Genomic DNA, 20,039 nt, shown 5'->3' with positions numbered 1-20,039 from the left:
AGGGGTGCTGGGAGACATGGCCAACATTCCTTGTTTCACTTTACTCTCTCTCTCTCACTCTCGCTATCCCCCTCCTCTCTCTCCTGTGTTGCACTCCCACCGCTGCTGCCCCCTTGGCCCCACCTCTTTTTTCGGCTGCACCCCCTTTTTCAGCTCCACCCCCTTTTTCACACCCTTTTTTGTCCCCCTCCCAGCTGTCCTCTCCTCTCCCCACCTCCGTACTTGATGGCAACCGCTGCGTGGTAGGTCGAGCAATATCACTGACCTGGTCAGTGCTCCGCTCTGCCTCCCATGGCTCCACCCTGTAAGTAGAGCCCTTTTCCTGGCTCATCTGAACTTCTGACCACTTTCAGGAGTTTAAGGCTGTCCTCCACCCGGAGGTTTCTGCCTGCGCCTCATCCCTAGTATCCAGTGGGAGAGCTCTGCTTTCCTACTAGGCTACCTTCTGCCTCTCTCCTCCTTTTGCTTTGCCATCTGCTGTGCTTCACTACTGTCCCCTAGTGCTCCTTTTCCTCGTTTCTCTCTCGCTCCGATCTCTCTCTCTCGCACTTTTGCTCTCCCTCTCCTCTCTCTCCCAAGCTGCACTCCTGCTGCCCCAGCAGCCCCACCCTTCCTTTTTGGCTCTGCCCACTTTTTCAGCTCTGTCCCCTTTTTTGCACCATTTTTTATCCCCCTTCCACCTCCCAGCTGTCCTCGCCTCCCCCCACCTACTTAATGGAGGCCGCTGTGCGGCCGTGCAGCAGGCGCCGCTGGTGCTCCAAAGGCAAGCACGTCTGTGCCCGTCCACGCCTGGACTGCACCTGGACCGTACCCACTGCCCGAACCCCTGACTCCTGCCCCCTCACCGCCGACACGCACGTCTTCACTATGACGCCACCACCCTCTGCGCCCTCAACACCGGCCCCTCTCCCGCCTCCCTTCAAGCCTCCCCTCAGACCACCCGCGGACCTTTCTCCTGCCGGAGCTGCACCTTCACCAGCCTCCATTCCAATGACCCACCCACCAAGGGAGGGCCATCTCAGATGTATCCTCCTCAACACCCCCTCCGTCCACAAGCACGCAGTAGATCTATGGAATCTACTCGACTCAGCCTCCCCAGACGTCGCCTTCCTGACCGAGACCTGGATGAACCCCTCCTCAGCGCCTGACATAGCCATAGCCATCCCAGGCAACTACAAGATCACCCACAGGGACCGCTCCAAAGAACCAGGAGGAGGCATCGCCATCGTCCACAAGAACACCCTCTGGCTCACGACCAGTGCCGAACACACCCTCAGCACCACCGAAAACCTGCACTTCCAGATCCACACTGACCCAAACACCACCCTCCGAGGGACCCTTATCTACAGGCTCCCGGCCCGATAGCAGTTCAGCAACTCCATCACCGATGATATCAGCACGCATGCTCTCGCATCCACTGACTACATACTCCTTGGGGACTTAAACTTCCACCTCGAGAACACCAATGACAACACCGCCACCCTGCTCGACAACCTCTCCAACCTCGGCCTCAAGCAGCTCATCACAACAACGATACACTCTGTAGGACAACCCTATTTTTTCCACCAGCAATCACGTCACCTTCAGACACACCACCGAACTCCACTGGACAGATCACTGCTTCATCCACTTCTCCTTAAAGAAACCCACAGCACACCACCACCCACAACGGTTCCCCCACCGCAGTTTGAACAAGGTCACCGTAGACCAACTTATCGCAACCCTATCCAGGAAACCCACCCATCAACACCACTGACACTGATGCGGCTACCCTCAACTTCAGCCAAAGGGTCGACACCTGTGCCAATACTCTCGCCCCCAATCAAGAATCCCTCCAACAGACACACTGACATAAAAGTCTCCTGGTTTATCGCCGACCTCCAAGAATCTAAGCAAACCTGATGAAGGCTTGAAAGAAAGTGGCGCCAAGATCAGACTCTGTACAACCACACAGTCTTCAAAAATGCCATCCGCAGACACCCCCAACTCATCCAAGCCGCCAAGAAAACCACCTTCAAAGACCGAATCAACAACAACGCACACAGCCACAAGGAGCTCTTCAATATCATGAAGGAACTCTCCAATCCCAGCTCCAACGCCAAAGACATCCCGCCATACCAAGACCTCTGCGACTCCCTAGCCTCCTACTTCCACAGCAAGATTGCAGACATCCACAACAGCTTAACCACCCAGACACCCCCGGCAACCACCAACACCACAGATTCACCTCCGACCAACATCCTCCTCTCCTGGACCCCCGCCAACGACAACGACACCATCAAAATCATGAACACCATCCACTCCGGCTCTCCATTTGAACCCTGCCCTCACCATATCCTCAATAAAGCAAGCTCTGTCATCGCACCCCAACTACAGAAGATCATCAACAGCTACTTCGTGTCCGCCTCCTTCCCGGAGAGCTGGAAACAGGCCCTCCTCAAAAAAAAAAAACAGGCGGACCCAAAGGACCTCAAGAACTTCCGGCCTATCTCCAAGCTCCCCTTCCTGGCAAACGTAATCGAGAAGGCTGTCAACAGACAAGTAACCCACTTCCTAGGGGAGAACTGCACCCTGGACCCTTCCCAATCTGGATTCCTCAGCAACCATCGAACTGAAACTGCCCTCATCGCCACCACCAATGGCATCAGAACCATACTGGACATCAGCAAAACAGGGGCCCTCATCATCCTGGACCACTTGGCCGTTTTCGACATCGCCTGCCACCACACCCTACGCTCACGCCTCAGCAATGCAGGAAACTGTGACAGACAACTGTACTGGGTCACCTCCTATCTCACCGGCAGAACCCAGAGAGTCCGCCTCCTCCATTTCTCTCGGAGGCCAACAAAATCATCCGTGGCGTACCCTAGGATTCGTCCATCAGCCCGACCCTCTTCAGCGTCTACATGGCCCCGCTCGCTAACATCGCGTGATCCCACAACATCATCTCATACATCATACACCGACGACATCAGCTGATCCTCTCCCTCACCAAGGACTCCACCAAGGCCTACCTCCAAGAAGGAATGAAGGCCATCGCCGAATGAATGAAGAGCAGCTGCCTCAAACTCAATTCTGACAAGACAGAAGTCCTCATCTTTGGCTTCACCCCCTCTGCATGGGATGATTCCTGGTGGCCTGCCACTCTCTGAGCCGCTCCGACTCCCACTGACCACGCACGCAACCTAGGATTCATCTTGGACTCCTCATTATCCATGACCCAGCAAGTCAAAACCATCTCCTCCTCCTGCTTCAAAACCCTCTGAATGCTCCGAAAGATCTACAAATAGATACCCACCGAAACTGGAAGAACAGTCACCCAAGCCCTCGTAAGCAGCAAGCTGGACTACAGCAATGCCCTCTACGCAGGAACCATGGCCAAACTCCATAAGAGGCTGCAAAGCATCCAGAACGCCTCATCCTGGACATCCCCTGCCACTGCCACATCACAGACCATCTGAAAAGCCTGAACTGGCTCCCAGTTAACAAGAGAATCACCTTCAAACTCCTCACCCACACTCAGAAAGCACTGCAGAACACCGGGCCACAATAACTCAACCGACGACTCTTGTTCTACACCCCAACCCGGCATCTCCTCTCTGCCGACCTCGCAACCATCCCACGCGTCTGCAGAACTACAACTGGTGGTAGATCATTCTCGCTCCTCGCCTCCAAAATGTGGAACACTCTTCCCACCTACCTGTGCCAGACCAAAGACCTCCTTACCTTCTCAAGACCTGGCTGTTTGAGCAGTAGCAGCACCTCTCCCCCCCCCATTTCTCCCTCCCCCTCCTCAGCGCTTGAGACCCTCACAGGTGAGTAGTGCACTTTTCAAATTCCTGATTTGATTTGATTTTTACCAGGACTGGCGTTTACTAAATAAACTCCTTCTGAAAAATATCAAGATCAGGAAAGGAACTGCTAGCAAGGTATATTGTTTCCCACAACGCTGCATTTTGTGAGCTGCCTGAAACCTTTTACTGTCCCATGGTCTACAAAATTAAAAGGAATGTGGTAACTAGGCTTTTAAGTGCACAGAACAGGCCAGACAGGCTTCTGTGTATAAAGAATAAGGCCAGCTGTGTATCCACGCCTTCTTCATGGTCTCCTTTCAGCATGAAGATTAGCTTGTTGACCCCTATAAACATGTCAATGGCACATGGACAAGCTGCCAGCTAGAATGTGGATCTCCTAAATCAGAATCATCCCAGCAGCCTCTATCTCTCTGTCCCCACAGTACACTGAATAGCCCTTTCACCACATGTGACTCTGGCTGAAGCTCACAGGGAGTCAGTGTAGGTGAATTATGGTTAAATTATGTGGCACTGCTGCTATGGTGGGGAACAAGAGAGGCGTGTGCTGTGCCGCATCAGTGTCCATGCTTGTTCACTTGGTAATCATCCATTGACTCCTTGAAGAAAGGGCACTCAGAAGAGGAGAGCTGGGAAACTTATCCAGAGTGGAGGTTAATTTATGATGTGACAGCCCGGGAGGGAGAGAGTGGAGGCAGTGTTTAGAAGGGGTGTGAAAAGTGGTAAAACCTTCTCTAGCAATCTTTCAATATTCTCTGCAAAAAATATGAAAAATATTTAAAGTGAGTAAAGTTTCACTAGAGTTGAAAATCTTGACTTGCAAGTGTCATTTCTGCTGAGTTCCCTGAGAGGAAAAGCTAAGCAGCGCTTGTGCAGAAAATGCTCTATTGTACATGACTGATTTCTGTTCCCTAATCTTAAAAAGAACTTTACAAAAGTCCAAAACAAACAGACAGACAAATAAAAAAAATAGTAAATACACACAAAAATAATATTAAAACTGTGATTTGGGATTCATGCTGTCTATCCACAGATTTTTTTAAATCTCTGCCAGCTTACTCTAGACTCTCCCATATGTGGTGGTTATGCTAATAATGATATCACAGAAATGAGTTACTGTTCACTTGCCCACTCACTCTTCCCAATAGTTCTAGTCTAGGGAGCGCTACCTTTCAGCTTACAAAAACAGCTTGGAAAAGTGTCATCAGGGGGGAACGTGTGCTCCTCTGCACAGGGCACAGACTGTGGTTTTTAAATGGACACCAAAGGTGCTGTTCTTGTTCGATCCATTGGAGCCTGACAGTACTTCCATTATCTCAGAAACACTAGTGAAGATGTTAAATTGCCTCAGTTCATTCGCTTCCTATCTTCTCAACAGTAAACCATATGTGGGATTTTTTTCTCTGTTGAGTATGGTTTTCAGTATGTATTTAGTATTTTTTTTTTCTCAACCCCGACAACAGGAGGCGCTCTTTCGCTAACTGTGGTGGACTGTGGTGCACCCTGTGACGCAGACTATTATTACAGCAGCGTGATCAGTAACACAGTATTTGCAGGAGCAACAATAAACGCTTATCTCACAAAATTACAAACCTTCAGCAGCAATTACATTATTAGATCCATCTGCAAAGTTCCTGGAGCATCCGAGATGCTTCAGGAAATGTGACATCATGAGGAGGTTGCAAGTTGTTATCTCAGAGTCTGTTATGAAGTTCTATGGTTATATTGAATAGTAACAGCTCCCTATGTCATTATCATATGAAATCTCTTTATTGATGTCATAACTACAATATCTCAACTGTTTTATTAACCTTGTTTTCTCAGCTTTACTTGAAAATGTACCATTTGCACACTATGTTTTCAAACTTTTCTTGGGGGAGAACCCTTGCAGTCCCCGAACCCTTGTTATGTCGGTCGGGCTCGCTTGCCCGCGACCGTGCACTCTTCCCAAACTTTTACGCCCCACCACTTTCAAATGTCACCAGCCTCCACCGCTGACCTCTGGTGTGGCAGTGTCCTTGGAAGTGGTATTGTCTTGTACAAACAACAGCAGTTTGGCCTGAAGTGAGGGGCAGTATAGGGAGGTTTGCAGGAAGGAGGTCAGTACAATACTCTTTTGGACACATAAGGACACTTGGGTCTGTAATAATGGGTCCTATGATCATGACTGGAAATTAGTCTGAGGTTTCTGTCCCTACTTAGCCAAGATTTTGTGCAGCTTTTTCTGATTTCTGATTCTCAATAAGGGGCCTTCCTATATGCATTTAATGTGGAACCCAGTACTCCATCCTAGACATTTACTTTTGTTAGGGATGAAAGAATAGAGTGGAGGGCAAGAGTCTTCTGACTTACCTTTAGGAACACTCTACACATTAGAACTCTTTGGGGGTCATTCTGACCTCGGCGGTAAAAGGCGCCTACCGCCGGTCAGAAATCCTCCATAATCCCGCCGCGGTCGCGGAAACCCGCCACGGTCATTCTGACCCGCAGAAGGCAAACCTCCGAAAATCCGACCGCCACAACAGACCGCCAGACCAGCGGTCGGCGGAAAGGTGGAGGTGACCAAACCTCCACCGCCACGCCAACAGAAATACGCCCATCCCATTACGACCCACGAATCCACGCGGCGGTCATTCAAACGCGGTATTCCATTGGCGGGACACACCGGCGCGGTCAGAATACCCACCAACGAACAAAACTCACCCACATTGGTCGATTTGAATCCCACACACCTGATACACATACACACACCACTCCCACACACACAATACAATATAAAACACCCACCCACATCACCCACAAACCCCTACGCTTACAAAATCGTAAAGAAGGCAAGAGAGAGACACCAGGATCCAAAACATAACAGCCACAGCCACTCAACACCATCACCCACACACTATCCACACACAAAACAACACACACCACCACACTCAACTCACTTAAATACACATACTCCACCCCACACATCATACACACCACCCCATGGCACCCCAAAGACAACCCCGCTTCACAGACGAAGAACTCAGGGTTATGGTGGAGGAAATCGTTCGTGTAGAGCCCCAGCTGTTCGGCACACAGGTCCAATACACCAGCATTGCCCGGAGGACGGAGCTATGGCAGAGGATTGTCGACAGGGTGAACGCAGTGGGACAGCACCCCAGAAATCGGGAAGACATCAGGAAGCGATGGAACGACCTACGGGGGAAGGTGCGTTCCATGGTATCCAGGCACAACATCGCCGTGCAGAAGACTGGCGGAGGACCCCCACCTCAACCCCCACAATTCACATCATGGGAGGAGGAAGTCTTGAACATCCTGCATCCTGACGGCCTCGCAGGAGTCGGCGGAGGAATGGATACTGGTAAGTTGAAGCTTCAATACTGCTTCCCCCCCACCTGCATGCCAAATCAGACCCCAACCCTCACCCCCATCCTCGAACCCCACCCTCACCCCCACCCCCATCCTCACCCCCACCCTCACCCCCACCACCATCCTCACCCCCACCACCATCCTCACCCCCACCCCCAGCACACCTATTCCCCGCCAATGTCTCACCATCACAACCCACACATCCCAAAACCTAGGCCTGCATGCGTCCACTAAGCATGGACACCCATCACCAAAGCATGCCCAATGCATATACACATCCCCCCCACAAGCCACCCTCACCAAAGCCCCCACACACGAATGCCAGCACTTGGGGACACGGGAACCCACAGATACACCCATATGCCACACATTGAAACTATAACCATACCTCTATACCCCTGCAGGACCCGACCGTCAACACACCGCGGCGGAGGGGCCAGAATTATCCACACCCCCCACCCAAGAGGCCGTCAGCGATGACAGCAGCTCTGTCGATCTGGACACCGATGACCAGCCCGGACCATCGGGGACCTCTGGACAGTCGGTTCCCCTCACACAGGCACAGGCCACTATAGACCCTAACCCCTCTGGGAACACCAGCACAGCTCCCACCCAGCGGGCCCATGCCTCTGTCTCCAGGGCGCGTCAATCTGCGGTGTGTCTACCACTACAGGGCACCCAGGATAACCCACCACCCCAACAACAACAGGGACCTGGGGGCAGTGGTAGTGGGCACACCGGCCAGGGGGCAGAGGCCCAGGGAAACAGGGCAACTCGGCGGGCAGCTGTGCGACAGGGGGGGGAGGAGAGGCCCAGGGAACCCACTCTCCACGAGGTCCTCACCACCATCATGGGAGCATACAACCGCTCACAGGAGACGATGGCGACGGTACTGGCCCGGTTCCAGGAGATCCAGGTGCTGCAGGAGGAACACTATCGGGGGTACAGGGAGGACATCCGAGCCATCAACACCACCCTGGTTACCATGGTAGGGCTGCTGCAGGACCTCGTAAACAGCAGGGCGGACACTGAACAACACCCAAGGGCCCCTGCCACTAGCCGGGACCAAGAACAGCCATCCACCTCCGCCGGCGCTAGTGGACAGGAGGCCCCCGCACAGCAGCAGCCCACCAGACCCCCACCTCCTGCAGGAGAAGAACCACCCCGCAAGAGGGCCCTGAGATCTCGCAAGACAGAGTAGGATGTCAAGACCCCCGCCAGCAATGGATACCACCTGATGTCATCCCACTGTCCCACATTGTCACCCTGTCCATCCTCGAACTGCCCATGCTCCATCTCTCCACAGGCCTCTGGACAATGCACCTGTGTGACTGTTACTCTGGACTCTGCCATGGACATTCCTTCACCATAGCCCCCACCCACTTGAAACCACCCATCCCATTTTGAGCACTTCAATAAACACCTATTTTGCACCAAAATATCAGGAGTCTGGCTGTGATTTCAATAGATTGTAATTGACATGACAGTGCAAATATGTCCTTGTACATGGTGAAGTCAACAAACAGCTGCCACAAAGCTGTAGTCCATGGGGAAACGAAGCACAGGACTCGTAGTGGGGACCCCAGATCTGAAATAGGGAGGGAAAAGCCAAAACTCAGTCATCATACACTGGGGCAAATAGACAGGCAGCAGAGATGCTGCAGAGTAGTTAACTTTTACTAAATTATCTTTGAAATGTTACCTGTGTCCTATTGGAAGTACTGTTCAATGATTCTGTCCCTGTTGTCTGTTTCAGCCCCGTCGTCTTCCTCCTCGTCACTCTCCTCAGGTTCCACCGCTGCCACAACACCACCGTCTCGACCATCCTCCTGCAGGAAAGGCACCTGGCGGCGCAAAGCCAGGTTGTGAAGCATGCAGCAGGCCACGATGATGTGACACACCTTCTTAGGTGAGTACATTAGGGATCCCCCGGTCATATGCAGGCAGCGAAACCTGGCCTTTAGGAGGCCAAAGGTGCGTTCGATCACCCTCATAGTACGCCCATGGGCCTCATTGTACCGTTCCTCTGCCCTGGTCCGGGGATTCCTTACTGGGGTCAGTAGCCACGACAGGTTGGGGTACCCAGAGTCCCCCACTAGCCATACACGGTGTCTCTGTAGCTGTTCCATCACGTAAGGGATGCTGCTATTCCGCATGATGTAGGCGTCATGCACTGACCCTGGGAATTTGGCATTTACATGCGAGATGTACTGGTCAGCCAAACACACCACCTGGATGTTCATTGAATGGTAACTTTTTCTGTTCCTGTACACCTGCTCCCTGTCTCTTGGGGGAACCAAAGCCACATGGGTCCCATCAATGGCACCAATTACGTTGGGAATATGTCCAAGGGCGTAGAAATCACCCTTCACTGTAGCCAGTTCGCCCACCTCAGGGAAAATGATGTAGTTCCTCACGGATTTCATCAGGGCAGACAACACTCTGGATAACACCTTTGAAAACATGGGCTGAGACATCCCAGAAGCAATTCCCACTGTTGTCTGAAATGACCCACTTGCCAAGAAATGGAGTACTGACATGACCTGCACCAGAGGGGGAATCCCTGTGGGTTGGCGGATGGGGGACATCAGGTCGGGCTCCAGCCGGGCACACAGTTCATGGATAGTGGCACGGTTAAGACGGTAGGTCAGGATAATGTGGCGTTCTTCCATTGTCGACAGGTCCACCAGCGGTCGGTACACGGGAGGATTCATCCGTCTCCTCGCCCAACCCAGCGGACGGTGCCTAGGAAGGACAACATGGAGCACACAGTCAGGCAACCCACAGGTACGTACTCACAGCTAGCACAGTATACGATTCTCTATGCAGTGAATGGCGTGTATGAGTGGCTATGCAAGGCCTAGGCCTGTGTGACGCAGTTGAAATTGAGCCATGTGGGCCCTGGAAATGGCGGCTGCCTGACCTGTGAAGTGTGACAATGGGATGTGAGGTCAATGCGCTGGCGTGGCACACCGCGGCGGGCGGCGGGCCAAGACCGCGGCGCGAAGCCGCATTGGTTAACATTGAAGCCTATGGGTTTCAGGAGCCAATGGCGAAGGGCGCCGGCGGTGGCGGGACGCACCGCCGCGGTACGCACCGCCGCGGACGTGACCGCCATTTTCTATCTACTTATCCACTTGCGACTTGAACTTTCACAGGAGAGGACCTATACTGCAAGTGTTGCTGTGACCTCGGTCTGGAAGGGACAATGGCTGCTGCGACTGGGGAAAGGGCCCCTGCCTTCACTGGCGAGGAGTTGGAGAAACTTGTGGATGGGGTCCTCCCCCAGTATGCGCTACTCTACGGTCCTCCAGACCAACAAGTGAGTGTAATTCTATCTGGATTTGGGGCCACTGGCTGGCTTGGGGGCCTGGCGGGGATGGGGTGCATGTTGGGCCTGGCGGGGGCCTGGCGGGGATGGGGGGCATGTTGGGGCTGGCGGGGGGCCTGGCGGGGATGGGGTGCATGTTGGGCATGGCGGGGGGCCTGGCGGGGGCCTGGCGGGGATGGGGTGCATGTTGGGCATGGCGGGGGGCCTGGCGGGGGCCTGGCGGGGATGGGGGGCATGTTGGGCATGGCGGGGGGCCTGGCGGGGATGGGGGGCATGTTGGGCATGGCGGGGGGCCTGGCGGGGGCCTGGCGGGGATGGGGTGCATGTTGGGCATGGCGGGGGGCCTGGCGGGGGCCTGGCGGGGATGGGGGGCATGTTGGGCATGGCGGGGGGCCTGGCGGGGGGCCTGGCGGGGATGGGGTGCATGTTGGGCATGGCGGGGGGCCTGGCGGGGATGGGGGGCATGTTGGGCATGGCGGGGGGCCTGGCGGGGGGCCTGGCGGGGATGGGGTGCATGTTGGGCATGGCGGGGGGCCTGGCGGGGGCCTGGCGGGGATGGGGGGCATGTTGGGCATGGCGGGGGGCCTGGCGGGGGGCCTGGCGGGGATGGGGTGCATGTTGGGCATGGCGGGGGGCCTGGCGGGGGGCCTGGCGGGGATGGGGTGCATGTTGGGCATGGCGGGGGGCCTGGCGGGGATGGGGGGCATGTTGGGCATGGCGGGGGGCCTGGCGGGGATGGGGTGCATGTTGGGCATGGCGGGGGGCCTGGCGGGGGGCCTGGCGGGGATGGGGGGCGTTGGGCCACTGGAAAGGAAAATGCTGAGTAACTTGAACGTGGTATTTCTCCCTCCCTGTACGTGTCACATAGGTCCGCGCCCATGAGAAGATTGGGATTTGGCGTGCCATCGCCAAGGAAGTCCGGGGCCTGGGGGTCCACCATCGACGGGGCACCCACTGCCGCAAGAGGTGGGAGGACATCCGCCGCGGGACAAAGAAGACCGCCGAGTCTCTGCTGGGGATGGCCTCCCAACGTAGACGGGGTGCCTGCCGTCAACTGAGCCCCCTGATGTTCCGGATCCTGGCGGTGGCCTACCCTGATTTGGATGGGCGCGTGAGGGCAGCACAGCAGACACAAGGGGGTGAGTAGAAGCATCATCTACTCTGTTGTCGTGCAGTGGAGGTGTCTGGGTGGGGGAGGAGGGCTGTGGGTCCCCCTAGGCCAGGGCGATATCTGTAGGCTGGGCACCCCCGTAAGCCCCTGTGTCCCCAGCCACCACCCTCAGTAGTGTGTCAGTACAGCCATCCCTGGGCCGTGTCATCCATGGGTGCAGTTGACAACTCTAGGCGTGTAGGGCATGTTCCACGGAATGCGTAGCGGACCACAAGTGCGCAACGTAGTGCAGGGGGCATCTGTGTCTGTCATGTCCGCTAACTGTACCGGAGATCCATGTACTCAATATCCCTTTATTTCTCTCTCCCCCCCCCTTTTTGTTTGTCTTTCTGTGCTTGTGTGCATCAGCATCATCAGGCGGAGGAGAAGTGGCATCGGGGCAGGAGGGAGCTGCATCTCACATGGCCCAGGAGGGCCATGCCACAGAGTCAGACTGGACCAGTGAGACGGAGGGCGAGGGGAGCTCCACGACGGGGACGACTGGAGCCTGCAGCGACACGGACACGTCCTCGGAAGGGGGCTCCCTTGCGGGGGTGGCACCATCCGTGCCCCCCGCCATTACAGGTACAGCCGCCACCCAGCGCACCATCTCCGCCCTCCCAGCAGCCCCTCCGCGTTCGCCCCGTGCCCGCTCTGCCAGGAAGCCGGGCATCTCCTTCGCCCCAGGCACCTCAGGCCCTGCCCCTGTTACCCCCGCTGCCCTCAGTGAGGAGGTCATTGACCTCCTCCGAACGCTCATTGTTGGGCAGACTACCCTTTTGAATGCCATCCAGGGGGTGGAGAGGGAGGTTCATCGCAGCAATGCGTACCTGGAGGGCATTCATTCGGGTCAGGCTGCCCATCAGCGATCGTTCCAGGCTCTGGCCTCAGCACTGACGGCAGCCATTGTCCCTGTCTCCTGCCTGCCTCTACTAACTCCCTCCTCCCAGTCTCCTGTTCCTCTGCCTGTCCCACCCACACCATCAGACCAGCCTGCACACACCTCAACACCCAAGAGAAGCTCATCCAAACATAAGCACCACAGATCACCCAGACATTCACACACGCAACATTCCGATGCAGACATGCCAACAGTCACTACCACCTCTGTGACCCCCACCTCCTCGTCTCCCTCCTCCCTCCCTGTGACGTCTACACTCACACCTCCATTCACCTCACCATCAGCCAGTGTTTCCATCACCAGCACACCCTCCACTCCAGTCCGCACACGTGCAGTCACCACCCCCACTGCCATTTACACGTCCCCTGTGTCCTCTCCCACTGTGTCTGTCACCCCCTCTTCCACACCACACAAACGCAGCCACCCACCCACCCAACAGCCATCCACCTCACGACAGCCTATCCCTCCTGCACCTGCACCCAAAGACAGCAAACGTGACTCACCTACAACCACATCCTCTCCCTCCACTCCCATTCCCACTGTACCTACCACTCTCCATTGTCCCAAGAAGCTCTTCCTCGCCACTACTAACTTCTTTCCTGACCCTGAGCCCCCCCCTCCTTCTCGTCGGGGTAAGAAGAGCACCTCAGCCACCACCAGCCCTGCAGCCCCCTTGACAAGGGTGCAGGGGTATTGGAGCCCGCCAGCCCGCATGTCTGGATCTTCACCCAGCAGCAAGGGGACAGCCAGCCCACCCCCTGGGAAGAGGAGCAGAAGGCGGAAGGGGCGCCGCAGGAGCCCGCCTTCTACATCCCCCCCGGACACCACCCAGAGACAGTCACCAGCCACAGCTCCAAAGGGAGGCAAGGGCCACAGGCCGACGACTAAGGAGGGCAAGGGCAGCAAGTTGGAGAGGTCAGGCAGCAGGCCTGCTGCCCAGGAGGAGCCCACAACCCCCATAGCCGCTGCCCCGGGAGAGCCCACCACCCCCATAGCCGCTGCCCAGGGAGGACCCAGCCCAGCTGGCCAGGAGGGCCCCACCACCCACAGCCCAGGTGGGCAGTGAAGGAGCACCATCCCCGCTGCCCAGGAGGGCACCACCATGCAATTAGCAGTTGGCCATAGACCGTCCGCCGTCTCAAGAACCGCTGAACTGGGCCCCGCCGTCTCAAGAACCGCTGAACTGGGCCCCGCCGTCTCAAGAACCGCTGAACTGGGCCCCGCCGTCTCAAGAACCGCTGACCTGGGCCCTTCAAGGCAAGAACCGCTGAACTGGGCCCTTCAAGGCAAGAACCGCTGAACTGGGCCCCGCCGTCTCAAGAACCGCTGAACTGGGCCCTTCAAGGCAAGAACCGCTGAACTGGGCCCCGCCGTCTCAAGAACCGCTGACCTGGGCCCTTCAAGGCAAGAACCGCTGAACTGGGCCCCGCCATCTCAAGAACCGCTGACCTGGGCCCTTCAAGGCAAGAACCGCTGACCTGGGCCCTTCAAGGCAAGAACCGCTGAACTGGGCCCCGCCGTCTCAAGAACCGCTGACCTGGGCCCTTCAAGGCAAGAACCGCTGAACTGGGCCCTTCAAGGCAAGAACCGCTGAACTGGGCCCCGCCGTCTCAAGAACCGCTGACCTGGGCCCTTCAAGGCAAGAACCGCTGAACTGGGCCCCGCCGTCTCAAGAACCGCTGAACTGGGCCCTTCAAGGCAAGAACCGCTGAACTGGGCCCCGCCGTCTCAAGAACCGCTGACCTGGGCCCTTCAAGGCAAGAACCGCTGAACTGGGCCCTTCAAGGCAAGAACCGCTGAACTGGGCCCCGCCGTCTCAAGAACCGCTGACCTGGGCCCTTCAAGGCAAGAACCGCTGAACTGGGCCCCGCCGTCTCAAGAACCGCTGAACTGGGCCCTTCAAGGCAAGAACCGCTGAACTGGGCCCCGCCGTCTCAAGAACCGCTGACCTGGGCCCTTCAAGGCAAGAACCGCTGAACTGGGCCCTTCAAGGCAAGAACCGCTGAACTGGGCCCCGCCGTCTCAAGAACCGCTGAACTGGGCCCTTCAAGGCAAGAACCGCTGAACTGGGCCCCGCCGTCTCAAGAACCGCTGAACTGGGCCCTTCAAGGCAAGAACCGCTGAACTGGGCCCCGCCGTCTCAAGAACCGCTGACCTGGGCCCTTCAAGGCAAGAACCGCTGAACTGGGCCCTTCAAGGCAAGAACCGCTGAACTGGGCCCCGCCGTCTCAAGAACCGCTGAACTGGGCCCTTCAAGGCAAGAACCGCTGAACTGGGCCCCGCCGTCTCAAGAACCGCTGGACTGGGCCCTTCAAGGCAAGAACCGCTGGCCCTTTGGCAGACGTGGCAGGGCAGGATCTATCTTGCGCAGGGCTGCAGGATGTCCTCTGGCCAACTTGCCTCCTCCAGTGGCAGTGGGGTCTGTTATGGACTGTTTGGACTGTGGCTTTGCTCTCCCCAGGATGGCCCAGTGGGCAGGCCACCCACTGTATGGACTGTATGGACTGTGGCTTTGCTCTCCCCAGGATGGCCCAGTGGGCAGGCCACCCACTGTATGGACTGTATGGACTGTGGCTTTGCTCTCCCCAGGATGGCCCAGTGGGCAGGCCACCCACTGTATGGACTGTATGGACTGTGGCTTTGCTCTCCCCAGGATGGCCCAGTGGGCAGGCCACCCACTGTATGGACTGTTTGGACTGTGGCTTTGCTCTCCCCAGGATGGCCCAGTGGGCAGGCCACCCACTGTATGGACTGTATGGACTGTGGCTTTGCTCTCCCCAGGATGGCCCAGTGGGCAGGCCACCCACTGTATGGACTGTTTGGACTGTGGCTTTGCTCTCCCCAGGATGGCCCAGTGGGCAGGCCACCCACTGTATGGACTGTATGGACTGTGGCTTTGCTCTCCCCAGGATGGCCCAGTGGGCAGGCCACCCACTGTATGGACTGTTTGGACTGTGGCTTTGCTCTCCACAGGATGGCCCAGTGGGCAGGCCACCCACTGTATGGACTGTATGGACTGTGGCTTTGCTCTCCCCAGGATGGCCCAGTGGTCATGGAGTCCCCTCGTGGATCTGGCGTCGTGTACTCAAGTGGCTGAGGTGCCCCCCCTTCCCTTCCCCCTGAGGTGCCTGTCCTATTTTCTTTCTGATGCCCCTGCAGTGTTCTCTCCGTGGAGTTCTTGTCGTGGGACTGGGCCTTGCCCCTTTGCACAGGACCCCTGTGATCCACGGACAGTGGTTGGACTACATTTAGTAGCTGTATATATTTTGTACATAGTTTATTTCAATATATCTGCCCGTTTCTGATCTCTTCTTTTGGTCTTTGCATTATTTCGGAGGGGGGTGGTTTGTGGGTTGTGACAGTGATCTGTGGGAATGCATTGATGTGTGTGTTGTAGTGGGTGTGGGTGGGTGGGTGTGTGCCGGTAATCTTTTCCCTCCCCTGTGTCGTAGGTGCAGTACTCACCGATGTCTTCCGCGCCGCCGGGCGTGCTCCTGGTATATGAGGAGGAATAGGAGTGCGGGGATGACCTGCAACTCTGGCTCCATACTGCCGGAATCTCCCGTGGAGTGCGTAGAGGTGAGCGTTTTCCCGTTCGTAGTCTGTTTCCGCCGTGTTCTTATCGGCGGTGCTCCCGCCCCGGAAAAGGTGGCAGATTGGTGGGTCGTAATAGGGTGGGCGGTACTTTGTCTGCCGCCGGGCTGTTGGCGGGAACCGCCGCGCTGTTTGTTTGTACCGCTGTGGCGGTCGGAGTGTTAAGTTGGCGGGCTGTGTTGGCGGTTCCCGCCAGGGTCAGAATGCCATTTTTAATACCGCCGGTCTGTTCGCGGTCCGACCGCCGCCTCTCCGCCGACCGCCAGGGTCAGAATGAGGGCCTTTATCTCTTGCCCATACCATTGAGCACATGATTGATGGAGAGGGGTTCTCTTAAAATCTGAATTTCTTGTGGATGATTATCGTGACAAGACGTTGGTGGCCCATTTTGTGGAGTACATCTATGTGAAGGTTGATGTTATTGGCCTCCCTGTTGTGCTATGCAACGTCAGAGCTGTGAATGCTCTTGATTTTGGGGTTAAGATCTGGGGCAAGGAAGAGTAATACGGAGTAATGAAGATTACTGGTAAAAACCCACACCACTAGCTAAGCGATGCTCTAGGTATTTCTCAAGTTTCAGTACTCCACTCACAGCCAGCTCATGCACACAATCCCCTCTGTTACTGTAGACAAAGACACAAACTATATAAACATTGTGCATCCCCTACTTCACAGACTTTGAAGCTGCACACTGAGTGAACCATGTACATCGCCTCTGCACAGATGTCACAGTCACAGCTTGTATGTACCTAGCAAATCCCCTCAGTTGTATATGTAGGAGTCACAGACTGCATGTACCCGATATGTACTCTCTGCTACAGATGTAGAATTCACAGACATCATCTCCATTACAGATCTCAGTCACACATTGTACCTACCCTGCAAGTCCGCTCCATCCCAGACTCACAAACCCTGCACATCGGCTGTGTTACAGATATCAGGGTCATAGATTGTACATACCTTGCACATCCCCTCTGTTGCAGAAGTCAGAGTCACAGCATGTTCTACTGATCTGGAAAGAAAACACTGAGTTTCTGAAGGAGAACTCTCTATTGCAGGTTTTTTTATGGGAAGGATTCAGGCAGCCCTTGAACACGGTTAGAACAACATCACTCCCTGTTGGTAAAAAAGTATCTTTTGATTTAACAAAAAACTGATTTAATCATGAGTTCCAGAGCAGACATGGGTAAGCAGTATGCTGTACCAAGGAGTAGCAAGCGCTTGGTATGTGTGTGTCAAAATAACATCAGTGTTACTCAGCAAATATCAATTGAGGTGAGTAGGACAATTCCTCCTGAACATGTTTCAATGCGGCAGCACCCCCCCACCACCACCACACATGCCATGCTGCCACTGTTGCTACTCACGTGCCTTTCTAACCTTTTCCGCATTTCTATCATCCCATATTTTCTGTCATATATTGTTTGCAGATTAGCACTTTGAAAAAAGGCAAGCAAGAGAACTGGGGTTGGCAGGTTGAGAAAGGTATCCCAAACAGCAGATATTAACCAATCATAAGTTGATGGCGTAGAAACAGTGGAGGGGCAAACCTTACAACCAACCAATAAATATCCAGAAGTAGTACTTAATTTGTGCTGAATTTTGTTCCAGTGCTTGGCACCTGCACTTTTATTTATAACAATAGCACATGTTTATGGCAATCCACCACATGGGGCTCGGTCAGACCCTTCTTTAAAAAGCACATGAGCAAGGTGTTCACCAATTCAATGTAGCAATAATAAAATACTAATATCAGGGTGCTTGATCAGGCTATTCTTACAGCTCTGACTCACTCACCTAATGCAGTCCAAGTTGTCATAGGTGTAGGACTGTGATGGTCTGTAAGTGCTGCTGTTAATGGTTAATAATCTTGGTGCCTGGACCTATTATTTTTCAAATTAAGCTCTGGCCAGAAGTTTGATGATTGAGTCACGTTACAGATATGTGGCATGTGGCACTCACCCAGTGTGTTGTTCTCCAGCCCTTTGACGCAGTGACTGATGCCGACAGAGCATTGCTTGGAGATACCTGTGCAACTGGTGGCGTTGGTAGCCAAACACTGCTCACAATGTAGGCAATCTGCTGGGAGAAGAAATACAACCTGGAGTTCTTTGTATGTGTTTTCTTTTCATTCATACAGACAGATATGACTGTAAAAAGCCATTCACTCTTCATGTTGAAATGTTTCAGGTGTAAGTAGAGGACAAAAAAATTATGGGGCTCATTGGTACAAATATATAATGCGAAATAAGAAAGTCACAGAGTTTTCGACATTTTGGAGAGTAGAAGAGTGAAGAAACATAAACACAAAAAGACACTTGGGGTACACAAGCAAAAACAGAGATATATATATATATATATATATATATATTCTCCAAAAGAAAATCAAACTTTGGCACTCCATGCAAATCACTGGCCTTGGTTTATTTAAAAAATTCCATTAAACAAAACATAGGGCAACGCGTTTCAACCATCCTGGTTTTCTTCCTTGGCCCTTTTTACAAACATATAACAGAGATATGGCCCCTCCTACCTACTATATATCCACTCATCCATAGACATAGAAAAAATCCTTTTTTTTTTTTTTTACATTATTCAGCTGAATTGCCGTTATCCTTGGGGATTGAACAAGGACGAAGAACTTTCTGTTCATATTGGTTAGTCTGATGGTGGAAAGGAGGGTAAAATTGTAATAATCCCACATTAGGTTATCTTTTATTTTGAAAGGCCTAAATGAATATTATTTTGATGATTGATTGGTTTATAGAGTGGCTCTTCCAATTATTTGCATTACTGTTTATTACATATTAGTATCACTCTAATAGGGTATGTTGTATGTAATAGATCACTAGAAATATAACATTAGAATTTGGAAGTTTGCTATTCACGGGGGGGAGAAAGAAAAAAGGAAAGGAAGAGAAGAGAAGAGAAGGGAAAAAAAAAAAGGATTTTTTCTATGTCTATGGATGAGTGGATATATAGTAAATAGGAGGGGCCACATCTCTGTTATATGTTTGTAAAAAGGGCCAAGGAAGAAGACCGTGATGGTTGAAACGCGTTGCCCTATGTTTTGTTTAATGGAATTTTTTAAATAAACCAAGGCCAGTGATTTGCATGTAGTGCCAAAGTTTGATTTTCTTTTGGAGTGGATACAAAATGGCTCCTGTGCCCATTTACTGAGCACCAACCTCGTAGGCAAGCGCTGTAAGAAACACAGGACTGCTCTTTAGTATATATATATATATATATATATATATATAGATAGATAGATAGATAGATAAGGACAGTTAGAAATACGTATAGATTCACTAACATTTGACGCAACACACAGCAGCAACCAAAGTTAATGCGCTGTGCTGCATCTAAGGCAGAGAGGAGAACTGCACCACATCTACTAAGGTAGTGTTCTACTTTCTGATCTGCCTGTGCTGGAACACTTTTGGCTTCCTTGTGCAATGCACCCACACTTACACCCTAGTGCAAAGCAGTGTGTGTGATTTCTCGCATAGGTTTGTACTGGAAAGCTACCCTTATGGTGCAAAGTTATGTTCATATTTGCCATTAATTCAGTCAACTCAGAAAGAAACCTTGCAGTACAGCGTAAAAGGAAGAGGGTGCATTCCTGCTCTCTGCCTGCGCTGGTTCACAAACTGCAGGAACGAAGACCTTCCTGCACAAAAACAACCCTCTGAGGCTTTTCCCTCTGTACACGTGTGCTGTGAAATGCAGCACACATAAAAGAGGAAAATAAGGCTAAATAAAGATATTTTTCCACATTACGCCTCCCCTGGGAGCCGTAGCGTTCTGATGAATCCCATGTCTACCAGTTATTAGTAAATCTTGGAATGGTGCAGAATCCATGGGTGGATGTGTGGTAACACC

At 53.6% G+C, this 20,039-nt stretch overlaps 1 protein-coding gene and 1 pseudogene across 1 annotated transcript in view; both read right to left on the bottom strand.

Annotated features, from left to right (window-relative positions):
- The window catches only part of LOC138283061 (uncharacterized), a 339,327-nt gene that overhangs the window by 164,159 nt on the left and 155,129 nt on the right, over positions 1-20,039 (bottom strand). The gene's annotated exons all lie outside the window — the stretch shown is intronic.
- Positions 1-20,039, bottom strand: part of LOC138279249 (uncharacterized) — an 84,275-nt pseudogene that overhangs the window by 36,430 nt on the left and 27,806 nt on the right.

Source organism: Pleurodeles waltl, chromosome 2_2 (assembly GCF_031143425.1).
Source record: "Pleurodeles waltl isolate 20211129_DDA chromosome 2_2, aPleWal1.hap1.20221129, whole genome shotgun sequence".
In the NCBI taxonomy this organism is placed as follows: domain Eukaryota; kingdom Metazoa; phylum Chordata; class Amphibia; order Caudata; family Salamandridae; genus Pleurodeles; species Pleurodeles waltl.
The sequence above is the reverse complement of the archived record's forward strand: the minus strand, read 5'-3'. Positions and strand labels throughout refer to the sequence as shown.